The sequence below is a fragment of the Arachis ipaensis genome, chromosome B1 (genome assembly GCF_059453495.1).
Source record: "Arachis ipaensis isolate K30076 ecotype BB chromosome B1, ASM5945349v1, whole genome shotgun sequence".
In the NCBI taxonomy this organism is placed as follows: Eukaryota; Viridiplantae; Streptophyta; class Magnoliopsida; order Fabales; family Fabaceae; genus Arachis; species Arachis ipaensis.
Window position 1 is genome coordinate 102693790 of NC_142436.1, and position 9715 is coordinate 102703504.

Consider the following 9715-nt stretch of genomic DNA (forward strand, 5'->3'; position numbering starts at 1 on the left):
TCCACAGCCAGTACCACCTCCAGTCCCACAGCCCGAGCCTGAGCATGAGCCACAGCCTGGTGCGATTGTTGACCCCCATCCCGAGCTCCAGTAGTAGCATCGAGGACGATGCTTAATTCTAAAGTGTGGGGAGGTCACCGTTCGTGACCGGTGTTTGCATCCATGTGGTGAACTTTCAGACTTTTATCTCTATTCACTACTACTTTATTTTGTTTTATTCCGCACTTTATGTTTTAGGTCATTTTGGGATTACTGTACATATTTATGCTATTGTAGATACTTTTATTTAATAAATTTCTCACATATAAAAGAAAGAAAAAGAAAAGCAATAAAAAGGGGACAAAATGTCCCAAAGTGAAGTTCAATAAGAGTCAATGCATAAGTGTGGTGATCAAAAGAGAATACATGAGTGTGTGAAAAAGGTGAAGAATGGGTAGTTAGGTTTGTTTAGAATTGTATAGGTTGTCATAGGTTAGGTGGGAAGTTTAAGCTAATCAAAGATTCAAATCTCAAGCTCATTTGACCATATGCATCTTACCTTAACCCTAGCCCCATTACAACCTATGGGAAAGACCTCATGATATTTGTATGCATGCATAAAGTAATTGTTAATTGTTAGATGAAAACCAAATCTTGGAAAGTATGATTAAGGGAGAATTGAGTGAATCAACCCCACACACTTGAGTGCTTAGAGCGGATACACATCCGGTGAGGGTTCGATCGCTCAAATACATGTTTCCACCCATGATCATCTTTTCTTGCAAGTTTGTGAACTCTTTCAATGATTCAATCCAATTGTGGTTTGCTTTATCGCTAATACCTTAGCCCTTGTGCTTATATGCGTATTCTTGGAGGTTGATTTATTTTGACTAAGACATTGCATCATGTAGATAGATTGCATTTAGTAGTTGCATTGAATAAATGTTAATACCCTTTTGCTTCTTCTTGATTTTAGCATGAGGACATGCTTAGTTTAAGTGTGGGGAGATTTGATAAACCCCGATTTCGTGATTTATCTTGTGCTTATTTTGGGGGATTTTGTCACTTTTTCTCGCATTTATTCAATGAAATAGCATGGTTTTGTAATTCTCCCTTGAAATTTTGCTTAAGTGTAAAAACATTCTTTTTAGGCCCTAAATTGGTGATTTTAATTCACTTTAATTCTATTCGATGCCTTGATGTGTTTGATGAGTGATTTCAGGTCCGTAAGGCAAGTATTGGATGGAAGAAATGAGGAGAAAAGCATACAAAAAGGGAGAATGCATGGAGAAACAAAGATTGGAAATGCACCAAAGGACGCGCACGCGCACCAGGCGCGCACGCGCAAAAGTGATTTCGCCTATGGACGCGCTCGCGTACATGCCGCGTCCGCGCGGATTGAGAATTTGCCAGTGACGCGCACGCGCACATGGCACGCACACGCCGATACTCTCACGTGGCCCACTTGAAGGCAAAACGCTGGGGGCGATTTCTGAGCTGTCCAGGCCCAAATCCAACTTGTTTCTGAGTGTATTTCATGTAGAATTGAAGTCCAAGCAAAGGGGGGAGCAATTAGTTTAGCCAACATGAGCCTTTAGTTAGTTTTCTAGAGAGAGAAGCTTCCTCTTCTCTCTAGAATTAGGTTAGGATTAGGTTAGAATATTTCAATTTCATGTTTAATTACTTGATCTCATCTTGTTTCTTCCATAATTTCTCATTTCTACACCTTGATCCTCTTAGTTTTTATGCTAGTTTCTCAATTTGCTCTCGTTTGTGATGATGACTCATGTTGGATTTGTTTACATTTAATGCAATTTTGATGTTGATGTGTCTTTAATTGATGAATTGAGTTGTGACCTCACTTTTCTTGCAATTAATAGTGGTAGATTTTAGTATCTTTGCAATTTATGATGTCAACTTTTATTGCACTCTAAGTGTCCGATGAAATGCTCTCTCTTGTTCTTGAGTAGTTTTATCAACTCTTGGTCTAGGCCAAGGGACTTGAGTGATCTTGAATTTTGGATACAATGGATTTGGTAATTTGAGAACCCTGTGTGATCAATTTGAAACTCAGTGACGCTAACCCACTACTAAGCCAATTGGTAGGGAGGTTAGGACTTATAGGTGGATGTGATTGGGCCTATTTGACAGACTTCCAGTCTAGGAGTAAATGTTACGTACTTAAGGCTTCGAGAAGTAGACTTAATGGGTTGGCCTCTCATAATTATCAATAATTGGTGTTAACTAGGATTGTGATCTCAAGTACCCAAGTCTTAGCGAAGAGTTCTTTATTTTGCTTTCTTTACTTACTCGCTCAATTTACTTTCTTGCCATCTCATAAACAAAATGATGCCAAGGCATCATAGGCTAGTTTCACTAGCATTTTTCTGTTAGTTTTAGTTGTTTTATGCATTTTCTTGAGCTTAAAGTAACCAAAAATGGTTAAATGAAGAACAAAGCAATGAACCATCCAAACAACATGATTTTGATGCATATTCCATGAGTTTTAGTTATAATACTTAAATGCTATGAATGGAAGATTTCTCATGAAATTTTGCAAGACTTTGATGCAATTGCTTGGATGATTTCAGGGAAGAAGAGGCTAGGCAAGGAAGCAACAAAATCAATAAAGGAAGCTTGAATATCACATGTGGAGTTTAAGTTCCAGTTTAAGCCTAAACTAGAGCTTAAACGCCAAAAATCATGAAGGATAAGAAATGCTGGAATTGAAGTTTAACCTCCAGTTTGACCTCAAACTGGAGGTTAAACGCCAGAATGAAAAGCCTCACTAAAGAAGCATTCCACGTTTAACCTCCAGTTTGACCTCAAACTGGAGGTTAAACGCCAGAATGAGTATGCCACCCAGGGAGGAGTTCCACGTTTAACCTCCAGTTTGACCTCAAACTGGAGGTTAAACGCCAGAACCAGGAAGAGTACCAGGGAGCCATTCCACGTTTAAGCTCCAGTTTGACCTCAAACTGGAGCTTAAACGTGTTCGACAGCTTTTCTACTCCAGGGTTGCTCTCTCCATTTCCACGTTTAACCTCCAGTTTGACCTCAAACTGGAGGTTAAACGTGTTCGACACCTCCAGGGCCACCATTCTAAGCTTCCACGTTTAACCTCCAGTTTGACCTCAAACTGGAGGTTAAACGTGTTCGACCTCCAGTATGCCTCCACCCTTTTCCACGTTTAACCTCCAGTTTAACCTCAAACTGGAGGTTAAACGTGTTCGACCTCCAGGGCTGCCCTTCCTATCTCCACGTTTAAGCTTCAGTTTAACCTTAAACTGAAGCTTAAACGTGTTCGACTACATGACTCTCCAGGGCTACCTTCTTCCATTTCCACGTTTAAGCTTCAGTTTAACCTTAAACTGAAGCTTAAACGTGCTTCTACAAAAGGCCTCACTGGAAGTGTCTGGCGTTTAAGCTGCAGTTTAAGCTTAAACTACAACTTAAACGCCACTCTTGGAAAAGGTTTCTGGGCCAAAAATATTGTGATTTAAGTTAGTCTTTGAGCACAAATATTAACTTAAACTTACTTTGGTATGAAACCCAATTGAATATCATGGTTTATGGGATTGGGCCTGAAGGATTGATGAGTTTGAAATCTCAATTTATTGAGTCATGTGTCATTATTTGATTATCACTAAGTTGGCTCAATAAATGTTACAGGATTCGGATCAACAACCTCATCAAGATTATGGATCATAAACCCAAGGCAAAAGGAAAGCAAGGAGAGGCCTCAAAGCCCAAGAAGCACAACTGAAGCTCAATATAGAAAGTGTATAAATAGGATAGAAGTTAAGTTAGAGAGGACTTTTACTTTCACTTTTAGCTAGTTTTCCTTTTCTTTGTAATTGAATTCAGAGCTATGATTCACTAAACCCCCTTTCATTGGGTTAGGGAGCTCTATTGTAATTCAATGAATCAATAATAGTTTATCTTCTTCTTCAATCTTTTCTCTTGAATTTTGTTAGAAAGCTTCTCGATCTAATTCCATTGAGTAGTTGTCTTGGGAAAGAAACTACTCATACTTGGAATCCTTCGGAGCCTTGGGAAAGGAATGGAGGATTCATGCTAGAGAAGCTTTCTCACAGTGGATTGGATTGGGGTTTGGATGGATATTGTGACATGTAATCCTACCAAATTGTGGTTCATGAAATTGTGTGGTATAATCAGTGATCAAGCATCATCTCTTCTTATGAACATTTAAACCAAGGGATTGGGAATTTGTTTGTTTTTAGAGAGCATTGGTGAGCCAAGGAATTGGGATCCAATCATATAAGATTGCCAAGCAAAATTCAATGAACGCATTGGTTGAGGAAGAGATAAACATGTTTTGATTCGGAGATCTCAATATCTCCTATAACCCAATGAATTCCCATTTCTGATTTCCATCTTCTCTTTACATTCTGCAACTCAATTCTTGCAATCACCCCCATTCCCTTTTAATTTCAGCAATTTACATTCTGCTCTTTAATTCATGCAATTTAAGATTCCGCCATTTAATTTTCTTGTTATTTACTTTTCCCGCCAATTTTACATTCCGCAATTCTCATCTCAAACCTTGATTCCGCTCAATTAGAACACACTTCTAATCCGAATTGCTCATTCAACCAATCCTTGTGGGATTCGACCTCACTCTATTGTGAGTTTTTACTTGACGATAACCGGTGCACTTGCCGGAAGGAATTTTGCCGATCGTGCAATTTCCTAAATCGTAGCATAACTAGTTTATGTGCATCAAGTTTATGGCGCCGTTGCCGGGGATTGGTTTTCGATTGACAATTCTCAAATTGGAAGCTAACTAGATTGAGCAATTTTCTCTTGCTTTGTTAATTCTGTTCAAGATACTTGTTGAATTTTAATTTCTGCACTTGGTTACATGCTTTCCTTCTTTATGCCTTTAAATTCATTCAACTAACTCACTGACTCACTAACTGTTTGAATTAATTCCTCAATTGAGCTAACCATACTCTTCCATTAACCAATAGTATTTCACTTGTTTGTGTTTGAGCTGTGTTCTTGTATGACAGGTAGGAGAGGAGAGACATCAACTCCTCCATATACCGAACCAGAGAGGACCCTTCATAGACTTAGAAGGGAAGCAAGAGGGAAGAGAGTAGTGGGAGAAGAGGAATCTGAAGGAGAATCTGAGGACAATTTTGAGGAAGCTTTAGATCTCAACATGGATAGAGAAGTTCACAACCATGAGAGAGCTGATGGAAACGATGCCATCCCTGAGAGGAGGGTTCTTAGTTCATACATAAACCCAACCTCTGGGAATTGTGGTAGTAGCATCCAGAAACCACCCATTCAGGCCAACAATTTTGAGCTCAAGCCACAGCTAATATCACTTGTGGAAAATCATTGTTCCTTTGGAGGAAGTGCTAATGAAGACCCAAACCAACATCTCACAAAATTCCTGAGAATTTGTGACACTGTGAAGTCCAATGGAGTCCAGGAAGATGCCTATAAACTGCTTTTGTTCCCATTTTCACTTAGGGACAAAGCAGCTAAGTGGCTGGAATCATTCCCAAGGGGGAGTCTAACAACATGGGATGAGGTGGAAAGCAAGTTTCTGGCACGTTTCTACCCTCCACAAAAGGTCAATAGGCTTCGATCTGAGGTTCAGACTTTTAGACAACAAGATGGTGAAACTCTCTACGAGGCATGGGAGAGATTCAAGGACTTGACAAGGAAATGCCCACCAAACATGTTCCATGATTGGGTGCAACTGCACATCTTCTATGATGGGCTCTCTTATGAATCAAGGAAGGCTGTAGACCATTCATCAGGAGGTTCATTGAACAGGAAAAAGACTGTGGAAGAAGCCATTGAAGTGATCGAGACAGTGGCTGAGAATGAGTACTACTATGCATCAGAAAGGCACAACACTAAGGGAGTCATGGAGCTGAACCATGTTGATACAATTCTAGCCCAAAACAAGGTGTTTGCCAAGCAACTAGCAGAGCTTACCAGGCAATTAGAAACAAAGCAAGTGGCTGCAATACACACACAAGATCAAGAGGAAATAGGCATTGAAGGAGGTGATTGGGATGAGGCTAACTATGTGGGAAACCAACAAAGGCAATCATATGATCCACATTCCAACACTTACAACCCAGGCTGGAGAAACCACCCAAACTTTGGGTGGGGAAACCAACAAACCCAACCACAAAACCACAAACCTTACAACCACAACCAACATAACAATTCCACATACCAAAACTCCAACCAAAGATCATACCAAGCCACACAAAGCACCTACTCCCAACCACCATATCATGGCCAAAATAATCAACATACCCAACCTAATCCGAACCAACAATTTCAAGATCAATTAAACCGGATAGAAGGAATGCTTGCAACCATGAGCCAAGACATAATTGAATTGAAAGCTTTTAAGGAAGAAGTAAATTCTAACTTGCAAAACCAAGGAGCTGCCATCCAGAAGCTAGAAAATCAAATTTTGTATTTGACTAAGCAAGCCCCTGGGACAAGCGGTTCTCATGCTGCCAAGGCTATTGCAAGGGAAGAATGTAAGGCCATAACCCTCAGAAGTGGAAAGAATCTAAAGGAGATTTCAAGGGAAACCACAGAGGATGAAGCAAAGGAAAATGTGAAAGACAAAGAACAAGGACAATCTGTTACACCGTTTGCAACAAAAGAAAAAGAAAAAGAGGTCCTGAAGCCTTACACACCTAAAGCACCTTATCCTCAACGTTTGATGAAAAGTGAAAAGGATGGCCAATTCTCCAGGTTCTTGGAGATTTTCAAGAAGCTTCAAATCAACATTCCCTTTGCTGAGGCAATAGAGCAAATGCCACTCTATGCAAAATTCTTAAAAGAATTAATGACCAAGAAGAGAAGCTGGAGAAATGAGGAAACTGTGTTGTTAACTGAAGAATGCAGTGCCATCATTCAGCACAAATTGCCTCAGAAATTGAAGGACCCAGGCAGTTTCCAAATCCCCTGCATTATAGGAGAAGTCATGGTGGAGAAGGCCTTGTGTGATTTAGGGGCCAGCATCAATTTGATGTCGCTAACAATGATGAGAAGAATGAAGATTGAGGAAGCCAAACCAACAAGAATGGCCCTCCAATTGGCAGATCGAACTTTTAAATTCCCTCATGGGATAGTTGAGGATTTGTTGGTGAAAGTGGGAGAATTTATATTTCCTGCTGATTTTGTGGTGTTAGATATGGAGGAAGAAGCCAAAGCTTCAATAATTCTGGGAAGACCCTTCCTAGCTACTGCTGGAGCCATCATAGATGTACAAAAGGGTGAACTCACTCTTAGACTACATGATGAGAAATTGGTGTTTAATGTATTCAAGGCAATGAGCTATCCATCAGAATCACTAAGGGAATGCATGAGGGTTGATGTAGTGGACATTGCAGTACAAGAAACTTTTGAGGAAACAATAAAGGAATTGGCAGAGGAGGAGTTCACCAAGGACATTGAAGTTAGTGATATCAAGGGTGCTGACACAACCATGCTAAGCATGCCAGAGAGAGTGAAAGAAGAAAAGGAAGCACCAAAACCTGAGCTCAAAGCCTTGCCCCCTAATCTCAAGTATGCATACTTGGGTAGTGATGAGAGTCACCCTGTTATCATTAGCTCTGCCCTGAGCCAAGAACAGGAAGAAGAATTGATCAAGGTGCTGCAAACTCATCAAGATGCCATTGGATGGACCCTAGCTGATTTGAAGGGGATAAGTTCATCCATATGCATGCATAAAATCTTGTTAGAAGAGGATGCTAGACCCTCCATTCAAGCTCAGAGAAGATTGAATCCCGTCATGAAAGAAGTGGTACAAAAGGAAGTCAAGAAGTTATGGCAGGCAGGGGTAATCTACCCCATTTCTGATAGCCCATGGGTTAGTCCCATCCATGTAGTTCCTAAGAAAGGTGGCATAACTGTGGTACCAAATGAGAAGAACGAACTCATACCCACAAGAACCGTCACTGGGTGGAGGATGTGCATAGACTACAGGAAGCTCAATGAAGCCACCAGAAAGGATCATTTCCCACTCCCATTCATGGATCAGATGCTTGAAAGGCTTGCCGGACATGCTTACTATTGCTTCTTGGATGGATATTCAGGATACAACCAAATAGTAGTTGATCCGAGTGATCAAGAGAAAACATCATTTGTTTGTCCATATGGAGTTTTTGCTTATAGACGCATGCCCTTTGGATTGTGCAATGCACCTGCCACTTTCCAAAGATGCATGCTGTCCATCTTTTCAGACATGATTGAAAAATTTATTGAGGTCTTCATGGACGATTTTTCTGTATTTGGGGATTCTTTTCCCAGCTGCCTACACCACCTTGCCTTGGTGCTTAAGAGGTGCCAAGAGACTAACCTAGTATTAAACTGGGAAAAGTGTCATTTCATGGTCACAGAAGGAATAGTCCTTGGCCACAAAATCTCTAATAGAGGCATGGAGGTGGACAGAGCTAAGGTGGAAATCATTGAAAAACTACCTCCACCAAGTAATGTCAAGGCAGTTAGGAGTTTTTTGGGACACGCTGGTTTTTACAGAAGGTTTATTAGAGACTTTTCTAAAATAGCCAAACCTTTGAGTAACTTGCTTGTCTCTGATACACCCTTTGTATTTGATAAAAATTGTATGCTAGCCTATGAACTTTTGAAGCAAAAACTTTCCTCTGCACCTATCATTGCCCCACCTGATTGGAACTTACCTTTTGAACTGATGTGTGATGCATCAGACCTTGCTATTGGGGCCGTGTTAGGACAAAGGAAAGACAATTTGGTGCATGTGATTTATTATGCCAGTAAAGTCTTGAATGCTAACCAAAAGAATTACACAACCACTGAAAAAGAACTCTTGGCAATAGTCTTTGCATTTGACAAATTTAGATCTTATCTCATTGGATCTAAAGTCATTGTCTTCACTGATCATTCAGCTTTAAAATATTTACTTGCTAAACAAGAATCTAAACCAAGACTTATTAGATGGGTTCTTTTGTTGCAGGAATTTGACATTGAAATCAAAGACAAGAAGGGTGTAGAGAACAAGGTGGCAGATCATTTATCAAGGATACCATGTGAAGAAGGAAGCACACAAAGCACACATATAAATGAGTACTTTCCTGATGAACAACTCATGGTAATTCACAAAGCACCCTGGTTTGCAGACATAGCAAATTTCAAGGCCACTGGGAGTTTACCTTTGGAATTTAACAAACATCAAAGGAAGAAATTGGTAAATGATGCCAAATACTTCATCTGGGACGAACCATACTTGTTCAAAAAATGTTCCGATGGCATACTCAGAAGATGCATATCCGAGGAAGAAGGAAGGGAAGTTTTATGGGACTGCCATGGCTCCACTTATGGAGGGCACTTTGCAGGAGAAAGAACAGCAGCTAAGGTGTTGCAGTGTGGTTTTTATTGGCCCACTATCTTCAAAGATGCAAAAGAATTAGTGAAGCACTGCCATGAATGCCAGAAAGCTGGGAACTTGCCAAGAAGAAATGAAATGCCACAACAATTCATTCTGGAACTTGAATTGTTTGATGTATGGGGGATAGATTTCATGGGACCATTTCCCTCCTCATACTCAAATAATTACATTCTTGTGGCAGTAGACTATGTCTCCAAATGGGTTGAAGCAATAGCAACTCCAACCAATGATAATAAGGTAGTCATGAACTTCCTCAGAAAACACATTTTTTGCCGTTTTGGGGTTCCAAGAGCAATCATC

The 9715-nt window shown here is 40.3% G+C and overlaps 1 non-coding gene across 1 annotated transcript; it reads right to left on the bottom strand.

Annotated features, from left to right (window-relative positions):
- Window positions 1-5593: 5593 nt before the first annotated feature.
- Window positions 5594-5697, bottom strand: LOC148577700 (small nucleolar RNA R71). The gene has a single exon (XR_015904343.1). It is a non-coding gene; the product is annotated as a small nucleolar RNA R71 (small nucleolar RNA).
- Between the last annotated feature and the right edge of the window lie 4018 nt (window positions 5698-9715).